Here is a 21,754-nt window from a genome sequence, read left to right on the forward strand (position 1 = left end):
ATAATACACATTACTATATAACTTTAAAAAATGCAAGGTATATGAGTGAAGATTGTAGCAAGTAATGTGCACCTGAAGAATGAGGTACATTTAACAAAGTGGGAAAACAGGTTATCAGTTAGGGCCTTTCTTTTGGATACGAAACTAATTAGTAGTCTTTTATACCACTCAATTCAGAATGATGGATTGTATCACATGGCAACTTTTATTCCATTCTGAGGACTAAAAGCCTAGAAATATTGAACTAAACTTTTGCACTTTTGCACTTAATTTGATTGGACACAATACGAAAAAGAGTAAATAATGGAAACAATTATTATGAAAGTTCATCTGCACTGTACAGAATGATTATAATACAGTAATCTTTTCTGAATTTTATATATCTCTTTTCTTTAACAAGCAAGCCAATATTTAATCTAAGACTACAGTACGATTATTAGTCGTGACAGTCGCCGACAATGTGCGCCTGGGTCAGGCGAGTCCATTAAGTTTAATTTATCTGCATTCTGTGATACAAGGATGGATCGAAAAGTAACGCACAACAATTTTTTTGTGTCTACGTATTTCATAGGTAAGTAAAATGAAATAATGCACAATAAAGCTAGAGGTTTTACCTATTCTTCGACATTGGAACCAAGTCTCTCGACACATTTCTCCCATCATGACACCACATTCAGTACACCTCGTTCATAAAACTCCGTTTTTTGGGCGTATAGCCACCTGCGCACGACTGATTTCAGTTGTGGCTGAAGTATGTTTCTCCTTTAATCTTCTTTTTCTTTATTACATCCTGTTTCTTCTCCTTTCGTTGCTTATGTTTCTTCCATGGGTTACTTCTGCACCTAAAGATGACTCCTTAACTAATACAACAATTCACGTGCTAAAGTATTTTTCTCTGAGGTGGTTTATGCCGCGTACGTAAGAAGCAGTACTGCCAATCTACTAAGTTTAAAATTGTATGGATAAATGTTTCAAGATGATATGAATTAGATATTTGTAAATGTTATCATCGTCCTGGCTGGACAATGATTGTCTCCACAAAAAATGTCTTTGGACTGTGGTTGTTTTATGAAAACCAGTAAAAGTTTCCACTCCTATAACATAGGTCTATGGTGTTTTTCCCCCTAACAACTAATTCAGTAGATGTCCGCTATAATACACTCACCATAATTACGCATACTTAGAACTTACGAATGGCTTTTAAGGAACCCGCAGGTTCATTGCCGCCCTCACATAAGCCCGAGAATCAGTCCCATTCCGAGGCTTATTGTATGGTTTCGTAACAAGCAGTTTTTTTTTATAGTGATGGATTGTTAGCCCTTCGCCCTACACCCGAGTTGGAGGACCACCCCTTATCGGCTGTCCACGACTGCTTATTCAATATATTCCCAGATACCCTCCATATCTGAAGGGCGTCTCCTCTATCCGCAACCTGAGGACGCTCCATGCCATGGTGATCGAGATCCACAATACATGACCATAATTATGCATAATATCTCAAATTTGCATTCTTTGTACTACGGTTCTTTTTTCAAATACCCTTCAAATGTAAGCCTTAAAAAATTGTCTTTGCCTGCAGAAAACTCTTTTACAGTAGCTGTTTCATTCCACGAAAACCTCTTCCCTTTCAATGTTTTTTCAGTTTTCTTAAGTAGTTATTTTACGACGCTGTATCAACATCTTAGGTTATTCATCGTCTAAATGAAATGAAGGTGATAATGCCTGTGAAATGAGTCCGGGATCCAGTACCGAAAGTTACCTAGTATTTACTCAAATTGGGTTGAGAGAAAACCCCGGAAAAAACCTCAACCAGGTAACTTGCTCCGACCAGGATTCGAACCCGGGTCACCTGGTTTCGCGGCCAGACGCGTTAACCGTGTGGACTTTTCAGTTTCGGAAATAGATGATCATCTAAATCTTGAATATGGTGATAGACAGTCAGTTCAAAGTCAACTTCATCAATTCTCTGCAATTATTCTGGGACTTGTGGCCGGTTGCATTATCTTATAAAAATGAATGAATTTATATTTTTATTCGTCTTATTGTGCTGATCTATAGGAAAAAAACATTGTTGACTAGCACATTAAAAAATAAAACAAACAACAGATAGGGTAGATGAGGGTAATTGTAAACAAATGCAGTGAGAAATACAAAACTGTCAATATAAAAATTTTAATTCGGAGAATATTTAAATTAATAAGTTGGCTAACCTACAAAGCAGTTTGGCGCCAAATAGGAGTAACTGCTTAGTAGTGAACGAATGTTTTGTAAGAGTCTACAAAAAGAGTTGAGATAGAATTTTGCTTCACTTTCATTTTTGGCATTGTAAGTAAACGTACAGTGCTATTTTTTAAGAATATGTTTTTATGAGTAATATGTAGTAGTTAACATTTATTGCAATGGTTTTGAGATCTCCCATAACCTCAGTTCATTAAATTATGACATGTTTACATTTGCCCCATAGTTTTAATTGTTTGGGGGTAATTGTAAACATGTTTTACTATGGTTACATTTCGTACTTTTCAGTAATCAAAGAGACTCCCACCCAACTACATTGTAGTGGATTTAGAGAGGGTTGTCACAGATGTGAAAAATAGTAACTAGAGTTATCGTGAAGCTCAGGAGAGGTACTGAGTTCTTATATCGTCATAGGATCATAGGTTAAAGGGACGAAATGTACCAGTGACCAAAATTGGAGTTGGAAGGAGTACAGCTCTTTCTTCTGAAACAGAACAAAAAATGTTCAGTGTCTGATAGCCCGTGCGAAAATTGGTGTTTAGAATTACCCCCTCTCAAAAGGGTAAATGTAAACAGGTGGGGTTAATGTAAACTAGCAATTAAAAGATGAAAAAAGTCAACCTTATTACTTTAAACCCATTTTCAGGGAAAAGAAAGATCTAAAAGTAACACAATGTTTCTTTGTCATGCTTACCGTTACTGAGGGTTGTGTAATGTTGAAATATATTTGAAATCAGTGAAAAGTGTTTACAATTAGCCTGGCCTACCCTAATCATTATTATCAAAATTATTTACAATCCAGTCACGTTTACAAGACGATGGAATGCTTTAGCTTTTCTGTCTGCACTAGACCTCTACACCAGACGTCTCAATAGGGCCTTCTCAGAGCACTTCCTCCTCTTTCTCTTTTTCAATGTAAGAGTGGAACAAGATGCAGGAGAAGTTCGTGTATCTCCGGATGACGTCATTGACCGCGACGTTTGAATAGACATCTGCAACCGCTACGATGTAACAGTCAGTCATTGTGTCCATCTCCGAGGAAAGAATGTTCTTATTACCGCAAATGTATGAAGAAATAAAAGCTTTCATAGGGAAAGCGAAATTGTGGGAGACGCAAGTTTCAGTGGGCAACTGTTACCACCTTATTAATATAAAATTGTTACCTGATTTGAATCAAGACCAGTGTAACAAATATAATGAAATACTGAAGAAATTGAGAAAAGAATTTCAGATCAGATTTAAGATTTGAATAGTTCTAATTTAAAATAATTGCTTGTGAATTTCTAAGGTGTTTAGGTTATTTTTAATTATTGAAAACATTACGAAACATATTATTTAACTATTATTGTAATTAATATATTAATATTAGCGTAACGTAAGAATACTTACTTTAACAACCAACAAGTTTTTATTGTAATTTTATTATTATTATTTAATTGAATTTTATTTTATTAAATATAGTATACACTTAAAAAAAGAGCGATACCAAAAACCTTTATTAGAAATGAAATATTGTTATTGTTTGGTCAACTGTTCGAAGACAGGTCTGAACCTCACAAGTGATACCAACAAGGCACCACTTATGAGTCAACTAGGCCAGGAGATAATGGAGTTAGGTGGCCAGTTCCTGGTGCTTAAATAATTACGTAACATGTATGGTTCTTCATGCTTCAGATGTCTTCTTTTTACTCATAGATAGTATATAATTAGAAAATAAATGTATTATTATTGTTATTATTATTATTATTACTACAAACTACTTAAGAAATTCCTTCCGAAAACAACCGTCTATTGTGACAGTACAACTCAAAAGTGCAGCTTTGTGGCATTTCTCCCGCGACAGTTACAACTTAGCTCGCTCATGCTTGTAACATTAATCAGCGATCGGCTATCTTCGGGTACTGCGCTTATCTCTTCAGCTGACTACGCTATCTAGACTTGCTCTCTGTAACAACTTTTATGCGTTGGCCTTGAGACGCCTGCTCCACACAGACAGCGGCTCTGAATACAACTAGAACTGGACCAGAACTTCGTACGTATCTAAGGTTATAGTACGCACCGAGGTCAGGGCGAGTGTTATCGCAGCCTCTCCACGGAATGTCACGTGCCGCAGTTGACAGACACGCGAGTCGCGAAGGAATGCTGGGAAGCGAAGCGGTTCTTTCTAGGCGGTTAATGGAATTAATTGCAACAGGATGTTCCAGACCCGGATAATAGGACTGCGACATACGAGTCTGTCACACGCCGTTCCGGTCTGCGGACTCTTGTGCGGCCGCTTCAGGAGTTGCACGCAGTGATAAGCACTGCCAGAGTCCGATCTCCTGCCTGCCTGAGCCTGTCCTCCTCTCCGAATAATTTTCTCTCTAAGTAACTCTTAAGTTATTTGTTTTAAAATTGTTTATAAAGATTATCCCTTCGTCTTTTTAATATACAGGGAAAGTTAAAAGTCCCGCACCACCTAAGTAGCTTTTGAAGCATATGGTTCAGCGATATGAAACTTGGTATGCGAGGATAACCATATACTAAGAACTCAATAATGGTATTACCGAGTTTTTTCTACTTCCGGTTTAACCGGAAGTAACTCCAACTCTCTTATTTTAAATGGAACACCCAATATATTATTTTATTTTTGAATAGTACTCATTATTATTATTATTATTATTATTATTATTATTATTATTACTATTATTATCATCATTATTGTTATAACTATTTCTTACCAGTGTTTATTATTGTCACACTAACATTAGTTATCCAGTTTTCATTATTTACTTTCACGTTGTTTTATGATCTAGATATTAATGTAATAACTATGTAAGCAAATGTATTTAATTAGAGTCTGGCTTGGCGGAAGAGAAGGCCTACTGGCCTTAGCTCTGCCAGATAAATAAATAAATTATTAAATTATTAATTATTATTAAGAGCTTTTCAAAAATTACCCACACTTGATACTTCTGTACAAATTCAGTGTTGCTAAGTCAAGAAAACAGAAAAGTGTATCGAATATTAAAATAATAAACGCACCACCTAAGTAACTTTTGAAGAATACGATTCAGTGGTATGAAACTTGGTATGTGAGGATAACCATATGCTAAGAACTCAATAATGGTATTACCGAGTTTTTTCTACTTCTGGTTTAACCGGAAGTAACTCCAACTCTTATTTTAAATGGAACACCCAATATATTATTTTATTTTTGAATAGTACTCATTAAGAGCTTTTAAAAAATTACCCACACTTGATACTTCTGTACAAATTCAGTGTTACTAAGTCAAGAAAACAGGGAAGTGTATCGAATATTAAAATAATAAACGCATCACCTAAATAACTTTTGAAGCATACGGTTCAGTGATATGAAACTTGGTATGCGAGGATAACCATATACTAAGAACTCAACAATGGTATTACCGAGTTTTTTTTCTACTTCCGGTTTAACCAGAAGTAACTCCAACTCTCTTATTTTAAATGGAACACCCAATATATTATTTTATTTTTGAATAGTACTCATTAAGAGCTTTTCAAAAATTACCCACACTTGATACTTCTGTACAAATTCAGTGTTACTAAGTCAAGAAAACAGGAAAGTGTATCGAATATTAAAATAATAAACGCATCACCTAAATAACTTTTGAAGCATACGGTTCAGTGATATGAAACTTGGTATGCGAGGATAACCATATACTAAGAAATCAATAATGGTATTACCGAGTTTTTTCTACTTCCGGTTTACCCGAAAGTAACTCCAACTCTCTTATTTTAAATGGAACACCCAATATACATTTTTATTTTTGAATAGTGCTCATTAAGAGCTTTTCAAAAAGTACTCACACTCGATATTTCTTTACAAATTCAGTGTTACTAAGTCAAGAAAACAGAAAAGTGTATCGAATATTAAAATAATAAAATACTGCTTCCTTCACAAAAACAAAACAAAGCTAGCTCACCTTCTAAATTATGTGTTCAAATTGGTAGCCCTCAGCTGCTTTACAATGTGTCACTCGATCATAGAAACCATTTAAGGAATGATTTATCCAGGCTTTAGGAATATCTTGCACCACTTCCATTTTTATTTAGCAGCACTGAATTTGTACAGAAGTATCAAATGTGGGTACTTTTTGAAAAGCTCTTAATGAGCTTTATTCAAAAATAAAACAATATATTGGGTGTTCCATTTAAAATAAGAGAGTTGGAGTTACTTCCGGTTAACCCGGAAGTAGAAAAAACTCGGTAATACCATTATTGAGTTTTTAGTGTATGGTTATCCCCACATACCAAGTTTCATGTCACTGAACCACATTCTTCAAAAGTTATTTAGGTGGTGCGGGACTTTTAACTAACCCTGTATATCTAGATTACACAACTTTTAACACTGTATCACTTCGGAATATGTATTATATGACTTTCTTGTGTTAAATTCTATCGTACCCTGTTTACATGTTTCGACCTATTATGGGTCATCCTCAGAACTGGTCGTTGCTGGTCTTGGCTCCTCTTGTTTTGTTTCCTGTGAGGGTGTGTTTGTGTAGTGTAGTGTGGAGTCAAAGAGTGTGTGTGTTCTGAAATTGACTTGTGTATTGAAAATTTCATTGGGGTGTGTTTTTGTGTGTCTGTATATTTCATATTGTTCTAGTGTGTTTAGTTTCTGGCTTTTTGGTTGGATGTGTAGTATTTCCATGTCTGTGTTGATGTCTCTGTAGGTGTGGTTAGCATTTGTGATGTGTTCTGCATATGTGGGGGTGTTTTGTAATTTTGTTATGGCTGTGATATTTTATTTGTACTTCAATTTTTATTGTACCTGAATTTTTTAATGTACTTCACTCCCATCCCCTCTACTAGTAAACTTCCAACCGTTCTCCACACAGAACCAAGTCAAAGTAAGCAGTACTGAGTTAGTGAGTATAGTACGTTCCACAAATAGGTTCGCGTTTTCCAGTGACGAAAGAGCTTTCAATATTGAATCATATTTTCGCATAGGTACTGTCGTCCGTTTGCCTACGTCGCATCCCGGTTTCCCCCATTCGCTTCTGCTCGCCCCTATATAAAGGCTAGTGGCTCGGCTGTCATAGCTCTTTCCTGAGAACATTAATTTCTGTTAGGAATTGGACGTCTACGTATTATTATACAACTGTTTAAAATAACTTAAATAAAAGCGCCTCGTTAAGTAATTAACCGTCACGTGATTTCCTCCCTTTCTACGACTCAGCTGCATAACCACTTGAACGGACAGTAGACAGCATGTGTGAGTAATTTTATCTTTTCGGATCGGCAGAAGTGAAGATTGAATTTACAGTACGTAAGGTACTCTTTTATAGAGTAGGTACAGAATTATTTCAACATGAGTTACTAGTAAGAAGGACGAAACTGCTAATTGCAATTAGGTACAATAGTTTATAGTGCGATAATATGCACAAAAGAACTGAAGCCTGTATCGAAATGAACGGCCACCATTTTCAAAAATGTGTTTAAATATCTATATTATGATTATTTTTCAATATAACTTCATTCTTTATATTATACGCCAATGTGCTGTAGACATAATATACACTGCATAATGAATACGTCCGAATGGATAGCTCAATTCGTGAGTAAAAACACTTATTGTTAATACTGTACTGTATTCTGATTAAACAAAAACCTAATGAAAATTATCAAACTCAAAATCACGATATTTCCTAGTTTACTACTTTTCTTCCCTCCTATAACAAGTAAAGTGATTTGTTTATATTTTACGCCAGTATCATCGAACTCCAGCCGTGGAAGAGGGTAGCAAATGGTGTTTCCGGTAGTGAACCGTTAATCCAAAAGTATAGCCATGTTAATATTAGAAAAGTTAATAAAATTAAAATGATGTCCCTGTACAATATTTTATAATACCGCTTCGAAAAATAAACTAATCACTGCCGCCTGAATACTGTGATGAAATGCTCCGGAGAGGAATAATGGCGAAATAAACAGGCGGCAACTAACATCTCAGGTTATTTAGCATCTTAATGAAATGAAAGTGATAATGCTGGTGAAATGAGTCCGGGGTCCAGCACTGAGTTACCCAGCATTTTCTTATATTGAGCTGAGGAAAAATCTCGGAAAGAAAATCTCAACCAGATAAATTGTCCCAACTGGGATTCGAATCCGGGCCATCTGGTTTTGCGGCCAGACGTGCTAACCATTACTTCACAGGTGTGGACACTAATATCTATTACCGTAATTTCCTATAACTATGGTCCAGGCACCCAACTATGGTCCAAAACGCATTATATACTACTTAGTCCCCCAAGAGTTCGGTGTTTGCCATTTAAGGCGCCACTGTGACGGAATTATGTTCCCCATAGATGCTTCTATCTACCATTACACGTGGCAATGATATGGATGCTTAACAAGGCCAGTGTGCATCGTTCTATTGAATGTGTGAAGACACGAAATCATTCAGTTTGTGTTTGTCTGTTTTATTAAGCTCTCCGCTGTAGAACTGGTAAATTATAGATATATGATTGTTTGTACAATTAAACCTGGCTATATAGTGTTTACTTTCACGTAATAATTACACTGGCAGAGGTTAAGGGCTCTGCATGAAAAATGTTTAACCTGAAGGCTAGAAGTCAGTCCTCAACTATGTACCACAATTTTTCGTGGACCATAGTTGTATTTCATTTTGAAATATTTGTTTTAATGAAATGTGAACAATTTGATTATTTACTTCTGCAAATACGGTATCTCAGTATATTCTAAAACACCATTTAACATTATAGTCCAGTAAATAAAGAAACAGGCTGTTCCAGCATCAATGGTACTCGCACGAATAATGGTCCGGTAAAACGAAAACTTCAGGGTAGAAGGATTACAACCGTTCCTGTAAGTGACTATGAGAGCGGTGAAATTGAATTGGATACAGATTATGATGTTTCCGGTGTACTCTCCATATTTACGGACAGTGAGTCAGATGTGGAAAAGAAGACGAAATCTGTTAAAATAATGCTAAAGGCACATAGTTATATGGTAGTTACTTATGAGGAGGAATTGTGGCCAGGGAAAGTTTTGGAAGTGAAGAACAATGGAGCTGTTGTTTCATGTATAGTAAGAAGTGGCAATAACTGAGGGGAGGCAATATCCGCTATTAGTAACATTTGGGTGGCCACAAAATCAGTTGAACATTTGGAAGAAATTGAAACAATTTGTAAGTTTTTACACCTTTTTTTACGCCTTTTAATTATATCCATTGTTTGGCGTTGAAAATAATATAGCAAGTGATAATAAAAAAGAGTTTTTTTTCTGGGAAGCAATGTTTTCTTCATTTCATAATGGGTTTTCTGATTCTCACCTCGTAAAAAAAATTGAGAAACTTTAGGTGGCCCGGTATTTTTGCCGGTGGGTGTAGTTGTTCATTATTGCAGGAAAATGAGTTTCAGATTTCACTTGTTTTTTGTGTATTTATGCAATGTGTACTAATAATAAGAATCCATGTACTTTTCATTTATTTTTAATATTTCTATGCTACCCTTAAATTATAAACTCAATTGATTGATTTACGAATAATTACAGATTATAGTCTATTCACGCTTTCAAGCATGAATATATGAGTGGACCATAGTTGGACAACTCAGAATACAACTATGTACCAATGATTATTATTTTTTCAACACTTGTAATTAAATAATTTCAAACACATATGTCAGTATTTATTTAATATACACTTACAAGAGTCCGAAGCCAAAATTTCACTTAATTTGGATGAATAGTACTGAATATACAAAGAAAAATGTGACAAATGTGGACCATAATTAGGGGAAACTACGGTACTGAAAAACGATCCTAAACTCGGCCATATCGCTATTTGTTAAAAGGGCGGAAGTCAAATTTTTTCACAATTCATTTTCTTATTGAAATATCTTCTCTTAACATAGACGCATAAATTTATGTTAAAAGAAATTTAAAAACCCAGTATAAAGGGTTGAAATGGAACATAACATTTTATAATTTATGTTAAAAGATGGGATGTCCTCGGCAGTTTTTTGTCTACTGTATTTTTGGACTTCCGCCATTTTAACAAATAGTGATTCAAATGGTAGAATGCTAAATTGTAGCTTGTATATTCTTATAATCGTGACTTGGTTGCATGGATTTGGAAGTAATACCTCCCTCATTCTGCAGTGGGATGATAGCGGGTCGTTCGTGAAGAACGCTATCCCCTCACGGTAATTCGCGTGCCACGAGGCTCTGAGCAGTCTGTAGAGTTCGTCGTATCGAGCGAGCGAGATGCCCGAAATAGTTCAACCAATTTACATGAAATGGCGAATTGAACATCCCTGTCGAATGCGGTCGCAGTCGGGACATTGCGTTCTAGAATCGAGGCCCACTGGCTCGACACCAATTTGCTAAAAAAGATCAATTCAGTACCTCAGAAACAAAAGGTAAAAAGTCCAGGTGTTCTAACTTCAAAATGAAAGAAGAAAAACGGTCCTACGAATATGACATTAAATCACTACACTTTGCACACGTTTCGCAATAAAATAGCTGCTTTTGTCATGTTACCAACAATATTTCTACTGTATTTGAACTTTATTTTCTTGAACTCTCATTTACAACACATACTGTAGGTATATAATTAATAGTAATATAGCCTACGTTACAAGAGCGGTATATGTTGACTTTTTCATGTTCTCGGAAATTAAAAAAGCTCAACTACGTTTCGCTTTTTCAATCTTTTCCTCGAACATGAAAACAAACATACCGCTCGTGTATCGTACATTATTTTGTGCGAAGATCGTTTATTACATACCTGAAAGACGAATTTCTAATTAGTTGCAATTAAAACTCCATCTTGGTTTCTGTTTAATGACGCCAACTTTAGAAAACAAAAATATCTATACTCAGCAGGCCGTGATATACGTCTGTCTTTTTTTTTCCCCCCAGTCTATAAATGCGAACTTAAAACAAAAAGTAAGGTTATGTAATGATTTATTTTTCATTTTAATATTTTAACAATATTATTTATATAACATATTGCAGTAATAAGATCGGCATCTGGAGTCTTGTTGATTTTTTCACGGCTTCCTTAATGTTACTTGTATCAGGAATGCAATAAGTTTCGTGGAGTAGTAGACTTTACTTAATTTTTGCAAATATTTAAAAACAATAATTAACAGTGCAATTTAGGTGAAATTGCAGTGGTAAGTTTCCAATTTATAATTATTACTATGTTAAACGTCTCTAAAAATAATATGTTAAAAGCCTAAAGCAGTAAAATGAATGTCGCGCTTAAGCGGTAAGAAGAGGGAAATTGTTGTGTGTGTTACGTTGGGAATACTGAATGTGGTATTTCACACTTACCGCGTATTGGTTCTGTGCGGAAAGCAAGCAAATACGCACGATCTCGCACAAAACTGTTTTCCTTTAACCAGAGTACAAATGAATGACATGAAAATTATAACATAGGCTATCTTAAAACTTTTGTGCGAGATCGTGCGTATTTGCTTGTTTTCCGCACAGAACCAATACGCGACAAGTGTGAAATACCACATTCAGTATTCCCAACGTAACACACATTACAATTTCCCTCTTCTTACCGCTTAAGCGCGACATTCATTTTACTGCTTTAGGCTTTTAACATATTATTTTTAGAGACGTTTAACATAGTAATAATTATAAATTGGAAACTTACCACTGCAATTTCACCTAAATTGCAATGTTAATTATTGTTTTTAAATATTTGCAAAAATTAAGTAAAGTCTACTACTCCACGAAACTTATTGCATTCCTGATACAAGTAACATTAAGGAAGCCGTGAAAAAATCAACAAGATTCCAGATGCCGATGTTATTACTGCAATATGTTATATAAATAATATTGTTAAAATATTAAAATGAAAAATAAATCATTACATAACCTTACCGTTTGTTTTAAGTTCGCATTTATAGACTGGGGGGGAAAAAAAAGACAGACGTATATCACGGCCTGCTGGAGTATAGTAAACACAGAAAACATTTTATAGCAACAATGTTGAAGAAAGATATTTTGGTTTTCCGAAGTTGCCGCCATTAAACATAAACCAAGATGGAGATTTCATTGCAACTAATTAGAAATTCGTCCTTCAGGTATGTAATAAACGATCTTCGCACAAAATAATGTACGATACACGAGCGGTATGTTTGTTTTCATGTTCTCGGAAATTAAAAAAGCTCAACTACGTTTCGCTTTTTGAATCTTTTCCTCAACCATGAAAACTATTACTATTTCATTGTACGTTTTACAAGTTTCGTAACAGTTCAATTCCTTCATCATGTAGTGAATGATATTACTGATTATAGTTTACTTGTTGAACTGTCATTTAGAAGAGAGAGACACAATGCCAAAGAAAGATATCCACCTAGCTTAAATAAAGATATACTTATTTGCTTACAAATGACTTTTAAAGAACCCGCAGGTTCATTGGCGCCCTTACATAAGCCCGCCATTGGTCTCTATCCTGAGCAAGATTACTCCAGTCTCTACCATCATATCCCACCTCCCTCAAATCCATTTTAATATTATCTTCCCATCTACGTCTCGGCCCCCCCAAAGGTCTTTTTCCCTCCGGCCTCCCAACTAACGCTCTATATGCATTTCTGAATTCGTCCCTATGTGCTACATGCCCTGCCTATCTCAAACGGCTGGATTTAATGTTCCTAATTATGTCAGGTGAAGAATACAATGCGTGCAGTTCTGCGTTGTGTAACTTTCTCCATTCACCTGTAACTTCATCCTTCTTAGTCCCAAATATTTTCCTAAAAACCTTATTCTCAAACACCCTTAATCTCTGTTTCTCTCTCAAAGTGAGAGTCCAAGTTTCACAACCATAAAGAACAACCGGTAATATAACTGTTTTATAAATTCTAACTTTAAGATTTTTTGACAGCAGACTAAATGACAAAAGCTTATCAACCGAATAATAATAGGCATTTCCCATATTTATTCTGTGCTTAATTTCCTCCCGAGTGTCACTTATATTTGTTACTGCTGCTCCAAGATACTTGAATTTTTCTACCTCTTCGAAAGATAAATCTCCAATTTATGTATTTCCATTTTTAAACAAAGATATAGGCCTATATGTAATTAATACTGCACAAATGTATATAAAACAGCTACATATAAATTTTAATAATTTTTAAAACTCTTCTTGTATTTTTGATGACATATTTTTATATAAGATGTAATACGTACATGAAAATCCTACTTTTTAAATCTTGTTTTTAGAAATTTGAAGGTTCACTTAATTGTAAGAAATCGTCGTTCTTAAGCTGAAGATACGTAAGCTACCGTATATGCAAAATTGATTTTTTAAAAAGAGAACATTTAAGGTCGAAATGTTGAATAATTTTCAATGGGAAAAATGTTTAGACAAGAATTTGAGCTACTTAGGATTCGAAAAAAAAAAGTCGTGCTTTTCTTATATGATAAAGAATCAACTGAGCGAGTTGGCTCAGACGGTAGCGTTTGAGACTTGCATTCGGGAGGTCCCGGGGTCAAAACCCGTGGCCGGTCAATCTGACTGGGGTTTTTCATGGTTTCCCTCAGTCACAAAGACAAATGCAGGATTGGAAACATAGATGCCATGATTCATCACCGCCTCAATCACCAATATCATAAACACTAATAAAGATCTAAGATCAGTTACATGAACACAAACCGTACAACACACAATAGAAACAGGACTTTAACAATATCAACCGGTATACCCAAAGATTCCAAACACGCGATATGATCACAGATGTTAAAGCGTGTAAAAATAAGCTTAAAAAGTATCAACTCTGCAAAAGCTTGAAAAAATGCGGTTAAGTAAAAACAGCCAAAAATGTTCATACATTCGTGCCTTTGGCATAAGGACGACGAAATATTTTCGCAGTTGTAATCACTTTAACAATACATGAGCCGTCGGCGTTATTAATGTTCTAAGAGAAATCCAACCTTACCTTCTGTCTACCGAGAGTTTACCCAACAATTTTGACAGGCGGAGCGATGGTCGTAAACTAAACGCGGCCTACTTGAAAACTAATGCGTATTTTTGATGACAAGAGGTCGAGGGCTGTGACAAGTTTAGAGTGGATTAAATGAGGGGATAACTAAGTGACAGGAGGTCGAGGACTATGACAAGTTTAGAGTGGATTAAATGAGGGATAACTAAGTGGCAGGAGGTCGAGTACTGTGACAAGTTTAGAGTAGATTCAATGAGGGAGTACGTAAGTGACAGGCGGTCGAGGACTATGACAAGTTTAGAGTGGATTAAATGAGGGGATAACTAAGTGAAATAAGGTCGAGGACTGTGACAAGTTTAGAGTGGATTAAATGAGGGATAACTAAGTGGTAGGAAGTCGAGTACTGTGACAAGTTTAGAGTGGTTTAAATGAGGGATAACTAAGTGACAGGAGATCGAAGACTGTGACAAGTTTAGAGTGGATTAAATATGGGATAACTAAGTGGTAGGAAGTCGACTACTGTGACAAGTTTAGAGTGGATTAAATGAGGGAATAACTGACAGGAGATCGAGGACTGTGACAAGTTCAGAGTGGATTAAATGTGGGATAACTAAGTGGTAGGAAGTCGACTACTGTGACAAGTTTAGAGTGGATTAAATGAGGGATAACTAAGTGACAGGAGATCGAGGACTGTGACAAGTTTAGAGTGGATTAAATGAGGGATAACTAAGTGACAGGAGATCGAGGACTGTGACAAGTTTAGAGTGGATTAAATGTGGGATAACTAAGTGGTAGGAAGTCGAGTACTGTGACAAGTTTAGAGTGGATTAAATGAGGGATAACTAAGTGACAGGAGATGGAGGACTGTGACAAGTTTAGAGTGGATTAAATGTGGGATAACTAAGTGGTAGGAAGTCGAGTACTGTGACAAGTTTAGAGTGGATTAAATGAGGGAATAACTGACAGGAGATGGAGGACTGTGACAAGTTTAGAGTTGATTAAATGTGGGATAACTAAGTGGTAGGAAGTCGAGTACTGTGACAAGTTTAGAGTGGATTAAATGAGGGATAACTAAGTGGTAGGAAGTTGAGTACTGTGACAAGTTTAGAGTGGATTAAATGTGGGATAACTAAGTGGTAGGAAGTCGAGTACTGTGACAAGTTTAGAGTGGATTCAATGAGGAATAACTAAGTGACAGGAGATGGAGGACTGTGACAAGTTTAGAGTGGATTAAATGTGGGATAACTAAGTGGTAGGAAGTCGAGTACTGTGACAAGTTTAGAGTGGATTAAATGAGGGAATAACTAAGTGACAGGAGATCGAGGACTGTGAAAAGTTTAGAGTGGATTAAATGAGGGGATAACTGACAGGAAGTTTAGGACAGTGATAAGATTAGAGTGAGCTAGATCAGAACACAGATGACAATAAGTGACATGAGACCGAGGACTGACAAATTTTGTGTGGTTTATATGAGGGGATAGCTAAGTGACGGGAGATTGAGGAATGTGACAATGGAGTGGTTAGATGAAGGAATTGGACTATGAAACCGAGACTAGACACTGTTAGATAAGGAGGTAGCTAAGTGACAGGAGGCCGAGGACCGTGACCAGGTTAGAGTGGGTTAGGTGAGGAAGTACCTAAGTGAAAAGAGGCTGAGGACTGTGACCAGGTTAGACGAGGGTTAGCTAATGTAAGAGGAGACCAAGGAATGTGACAAGGTTAGAGTGGGTTAGATGAGGAGTCAAACTATACTAGTAAGAAAAACAAAAATATCTCTATACTCTACATATAAATACTCATTATTTAAAAAATCACGCTTTAGGCAATTTTTTCATCCAGAAACACTGTGCCCGTCTCGTACAGAAACAGCCAAGTTTTTTTCGGGGAAATTTCCTATTTTCTGTCATCATTTACCAATTTTCGCTGTAATTCACAACGATACTAATCATCAGTACAAAAGAAGTAGTAATAGCAGCATTAGTAACTGGCGCAATAATATTATATTATTATTTAACTACGCTTCCAGCTTCAAAGTTTATTCAGTGTCGAAATTTAAACATGGGCCAGAAATGGTCTACGGCTTTTGCCTGGCCACCTCTACCAGGGACAGGGTTCTTTTAAGTGCTATAAACCTACGACACGGAACCCACTGCTTGGTTTCCTCACGGAAAAAAAAAAAACTCGCTGGGGAATTTATCATACTTTAAAAACCATTGCATTCGTCAGGCTTTAAACTTATGAACCTCGGACTCAAGGCCAGGCACGCACTCGGTTTAAAACAAACAGAAAATAAGAATCACTGTGTTATCTTTCCCCATAGTGTCCCTGTAACGAACGTTCCACAGCATAATTCCTTGAGTTGGTGCAGACGCCTACCTTCGGTTTATGACACCAGAAGAGAGACAGAGAATGTTTATATAGGCACATAAAATGCAGTGTCATTATGAGCATTTTTTCCGTGTAAATATACTTGTAAGACTCAATATGAATACATATTCTTCAATAAAAAGTGGAGTTTTATATCTGACGAGTTACTTTACTTTAACATAGATTAAAAGGAATTAAATCTATACTAATAATAAATCTGTAGCCGAAATTTTTCTGGTAATTTTCGATTTTCCAAAAATAATTGCTCCTAACATATATAATTAACCACCCTGAAACCGAAAATCGCTTTTTTGAAATTTTTGTTTGCATGTCAGTCTGTCTGTCTGTCTGTCTGTCTGGATGTTTGTTACCTTTTCACGCGACAATGGCTGAACCAATTTATATGAAAATTGGAATATAAATTAAGTTCGTCGTAACTTAGAATTTAGGTTATATGGCATTAAACATATTTTATTTAAAAGGGGGGTTATAAGGGGGCTCGAATTAAATAAATCGAAATATCTCCCTTATTATTAATTTTCATGAAAAATGTTACATAACAAAAGTTTCTTTAAAAATAATTTCCGATACGTTTTATTCTTTGCAAAATATTGATAGGACTGATATTTAATGAGATAAATGAGTTTTAAAATTACAATAATAACGCCAACTAAGGCGGTGTAATGAAATAAAAAACAAATGACTTCGTCTATAAGGGGCCTTGGACAACAACAATCGAAAGCTATGAAACATAGCCTACAGAGAATGTTTCTGTGTTTGTATGAAGTAATATCGGAAGGTAAATTAACCGATTTGTATAATTAATTATTAATTCACCATTGGAAAGTGTAGTTTCTCTAGATGGACATAATGCTATAATGTTACTACAGTAACTTCTGAGTGAATCCAGGACAGGTACGATTAAAATAGGTTCTTATGCACAGAAAACTTGATAGGCTATTCTATACATTCGTTTCCTGTATTTCCTATAATAATGTTTATGTCTCTGGATCAAAATGATCGCATTTTAATTTTTTTTAAATACAATTTAAATTAAGTAACATACTAAACGATTTATTCTTCTATCAAACATGAATGTTCCCTGGATCAAATGTCCTATTTCAATTATGTAATTACTTTATATTTATTTCTAACGGGTGCAGCGGAGCGCACGGGTACGGGTAATAATACAAATAAACGCATTTCAGTAAACCAAGATAAACTAATATACCGTACATTAAAGTTTAAAATACGGTGTGCTACGATACACATTTTATTTAACACCTATTTTAAAAACACGTATTTCCGTCGAAACTAAAAACAGTTATTTCACATCACTTAACCATACATTTCGTAGGCTATAATGATAAACAGAGCGTTTTGTAAACAAAATATTCGGAGACCTTCAATATATCAGCATATTACTAATATCACTCGTAAAAAGATACATAAATCACCTTTTAAACACAGCACTGAATACTTGATACAATTTTAATGAGTAGACAACGCACTTACCTCGTGTTTTGTTTCACTCGAGCGTAAACAATTGACACACGGAAGAGCGGTTAAACTAGCGTGGCGCAATGCTAGAGGTGAACACACGGAATGATCGCTTTACGAACGAGCGATATCTGTATCTAGTTGACCGTCAGCGCTTGCGCAGAACCCACATGCAACTAACCGGCTTTCCAACTCCACTTCGAAATTATATGAATTCACAGTTTGTAGCAAACGCCCTGCCCGCTATACTGCCAACGTCCACTCCATTACCGTAATAAGTAAACTCTGTACCCACAGGTAACCCTGGAGGCGCATTCTATTACTCATGAACTGCATTATCTTGGGCGACAACGACGCAACTTCCACTTTAGGGGTGTGCAATTTTGTGTAATGATGTCATAGAATAATTACAAGATATTAAGGAGTTGAACCTACTAATTATTAGCAATATATTATTCAGATGCGTCAGCACTTTTTTATTTTTCATTCAAAGGCATTACTTCAATTATCATTACTCTAGCTTATTGTTCTTCATATTATATAAAAAAAGTATATTTAAATTGCATACGTGAACTGCTGCCAAAAAGTCAAAAGAAGAATAGCAATGGAAAAATAAGCTTTTAATAGAAAAATGAGCATCTTCTGCGGATCTTTTATTTTTTTAATGTTATGTTTTATTTAGCAGAGTCCGTATAGGCCAGTTTCTATCTGATGCTTTTCCAATTCACTGCAGGCTAAAGCAGGGAGATGCACTGTCACCTTTACTTTTTAACTTCGCTCTAGAATATGCCATTAGGAAAGTCCAGGATAATAGACAGGATTTGGAGTTGAATGGGCTACATCAGCTTCTTGTCTATGCGGATGACGTGAATATGCTAGGGGAAAATCCACAAACGATTAGGGAAAATGCGGAAATTCTAGTTGAAGCAAGTAAAGCGGTAGGGTTGGAAGTAAATCCCGAAAAGACTAAGTATACGATTATGTCTCGTGACCAGAATATTCTACGAAATGGAAATATAAAAATTGGAGATTTATCTTTCGAAGAGGTGGAAAAATTCAAATATCTTGGAGCTACAGTAACAAATATAAATGACACTCGGGAGGAAATTAAACACAGAATAAATATGGGAAATGCCTGTTATTATTCGGTTGAGAAGCTTTTGTCATCCAGTCTGCTGTCAAAAAATCTGAAAGTTAGAATTTGTAAAACAGTTATATTACCGGTTGTTCTGTATGGTTGTGAAACTTGGACTCTGACTTTGAGAGAGGAACAGAGATTAAGGGTATTTGAGAATAAGGTTCTTAGGAAAATATTTAGGGCTAAGAGGGATGAAGTTACAGGAGAATGGAGAAAGTTACACAACGCAGAGCTGCATACATTGTATTCTTCACCTGACATAATTAGGAACATTAAATCCAGACGTTTGAGATGAACAGGACATGTAGCACGTATGGGCGAATCCAGAAATGCATATAGAGTGTTAGTTGGGAGGCCGGAGGGAAAAAGACCTTTCGGGAGGCCGAGACGTAGGTGGGAAGATAATATTAAAATGGATTTGAGGGAGGTGGGATATGATGATAGAGACTGGATTAATCTTGCTCAAGATATGGACCAATGGCGGGCTTATGTGAGAGCGGCAATGAACCTTCGCGTTCCTTAAAAGCCAGTAAGTAAGTAAGTAAGTAAGTAAGTAAGTAAGTAAGTAAGTAAGTAAGTAAGTAAGTAAGTAAGTAAGTAAGTAAGTAAGTAAGTAAGTAAGTAAGTAAGTAAGTAAGTAAGTAAGTAAGTAAGTTTTATTTAACGACGCTCGCAACTGCAGAGGTTATATCAGCGTCGCCTGATGTGCCGGAATTTTGTCCCGCAGGAGTTCTTTTACATACCAGTAAATCTACTAACATGAGCCTGTCGCATTTAAGCACACTTAAATGCCATCGACCTGGCCCGGGATCGTTTTTTTTATTTTAGTAGGTTATTTTACGACGCTTTATCAGCATCTTAGGTTATTTAGCGTCTGAATGAGATGAAGGTGATAATACCGGTGAAATGAGTCCGGAGTCCAACACCGAAAGTTACCCAGCATTTGCTCATATTGGATTGAGGGAAAACCCCGGAAAAAACCTCAACCAGGTAACTTGCCCCGACCGGGAATCGAACCCGGGCCACCTGGTTTCGCGGATAGACGTGCTAACCGTTACTCCACAGGGATCGAACCCGCAACCTTGGGCATAGAGGGCCAGCGCTATACCAACTCGCCAACCAGGTCGACTTCTGCGGATCTCTGGGAAGAACTGAGGAAGAGACTAGTGAAGTGCTTTGTGTGGAGTGTGGCATTTAGGGGGCAGAAACATGAACATTACGACGAAGTGACGAGAAACGACTAGAAGCATTTAAAATAGGGATATGGAGACGAATGGAGTGTGTGAAATGGACAGTTGGAAAAAGTTGGTGAAGAAAGAATAATGCTGAAACTGATCAGGAGGAGGAAAAGGAATTGGTTGGGTCACTGGCTGAGAAGAAACTGCCTACCGAAGGATGCACTGGAAAGAATGGTGAACGGGAGAAAAGTTTGGGGCAGAAGACGATATCAGATGATAGAGGACATTAAAATATATGGATTATATGCGGAGAATTAGGTCGTGTCTCAAAGCTCAAGTTCATATTATAAACTATGACTAGCAACTAGGTGACTTGCAAACTGCATACTAGGGGCCATTGGTTATTGATAGAGAAAAATTCTCTCCGACGAATCCGGGACCCCCATTCTACGCAGTGGATGCTCTAACCACTGAGCTACGCCGAGGCTCAATCCACAGCACCGGATCTCCTTTGATACTTTCCCTTAACAGCCTTACTCCATGTTTGATATATATGTATATATATATATATATATATATATATATATATATATATATTGCACAGTATATATGCACTGTTGGACGAATATACTGTATAATTTACGTAAACATTAATTTTTTCGTCCTACAGAATTATCTGTTTTGGTTACCATTGATTATTAATTGAGAAAAATTCGCTCTGGCGACGGGGATCAAATCGGGACATCCAGTTCTACGCACTGGACGCTCTAACCACTGAGCTACCCCGAGGCTCAATCCACAGTACAGGATCGAAGTGAAAGTACCAAAGGAGAAAGACCTGCTCTTGGTCACAACGCGTTGCAACGCTGTGAATGAATGAATTTATAATCTGAGCAAGGATTTCAACAAAAGTGAAACTCAGTGTTCTGTAAAAGTTTAATAATAATAATAATAATAATAATAATAATAATAATAATAATAGAGAAAATCTAACCCGAATCACGCAGAGTGAAGTGGGTAGGCAAAAAGCGCACACACACACACACACACACACACACACACACACACACACACACACACACACATATACAACAGTTTGCCTGATGACATCAAATATGCAAAGAATTCTCTGAAATTTAGGAATTATATAAAAACGAAATTAATAAAATTGTGTCCCTACAGTCTTGAGTCATGGGTTCTTGAAATGAATAATGTTTTTTTTTTATATATTTGACTTATTTTACATTAAATAGTAATTGTATATACTGGGTGTTCATTTCAAAGTGTGTCATGACGTCACTGTTGTTGGGTCACCGATTTGAAGCGAGTTTCAGTTTATATGTTAGAGAAGTTGCCTATTATTTAAGGCGTTCTTCAATTTGAACTTG

General features: G+C 36.2%; 1 protein-coding gene across 4 annotated transcripts in view; it reads right to left on the reverse strand.

Annotated features, from left to right (window-relative positions):
• Positions 1-18,245, reverse strand: part of LOC138698501 (uncharacterized) — a 149,443-nt gene extending 131,198 nt beyond the window's left edge. The window contains exon 1 of one of the 4 annotated variants that reach the window (XR_011331882.1): positions 18,066-18,245. The gene's annotated coding sequence lies outside the window, so the exon portion shown is untranslated. The remainder of the gene's footprint in view (positions 1-18,065) is intronic. The other 3 variants (XR_011331884.1, XR_011331883.1, XM_069824479.1) reach the window with 3 other exon arrangements.
• Between the last annotated feature and the right edge of the window lie 3,509 nt (positions 18,246-21,754).

Source organism: Periplaneta americana, chromosome 4, assembly GCF_040183065.1.
Source record: "Periplaneta americana isolate PAMFEO1 chromosome 4, P.americana_PAMFEO1_priV1, whole genome shotgun sequence".
Lineage (NCBI taxonomy): Eukaryota > Metazoa > Arthropoda > Insecta > Blattodea > Blattidae > Periplaneta > Periplaneta americana.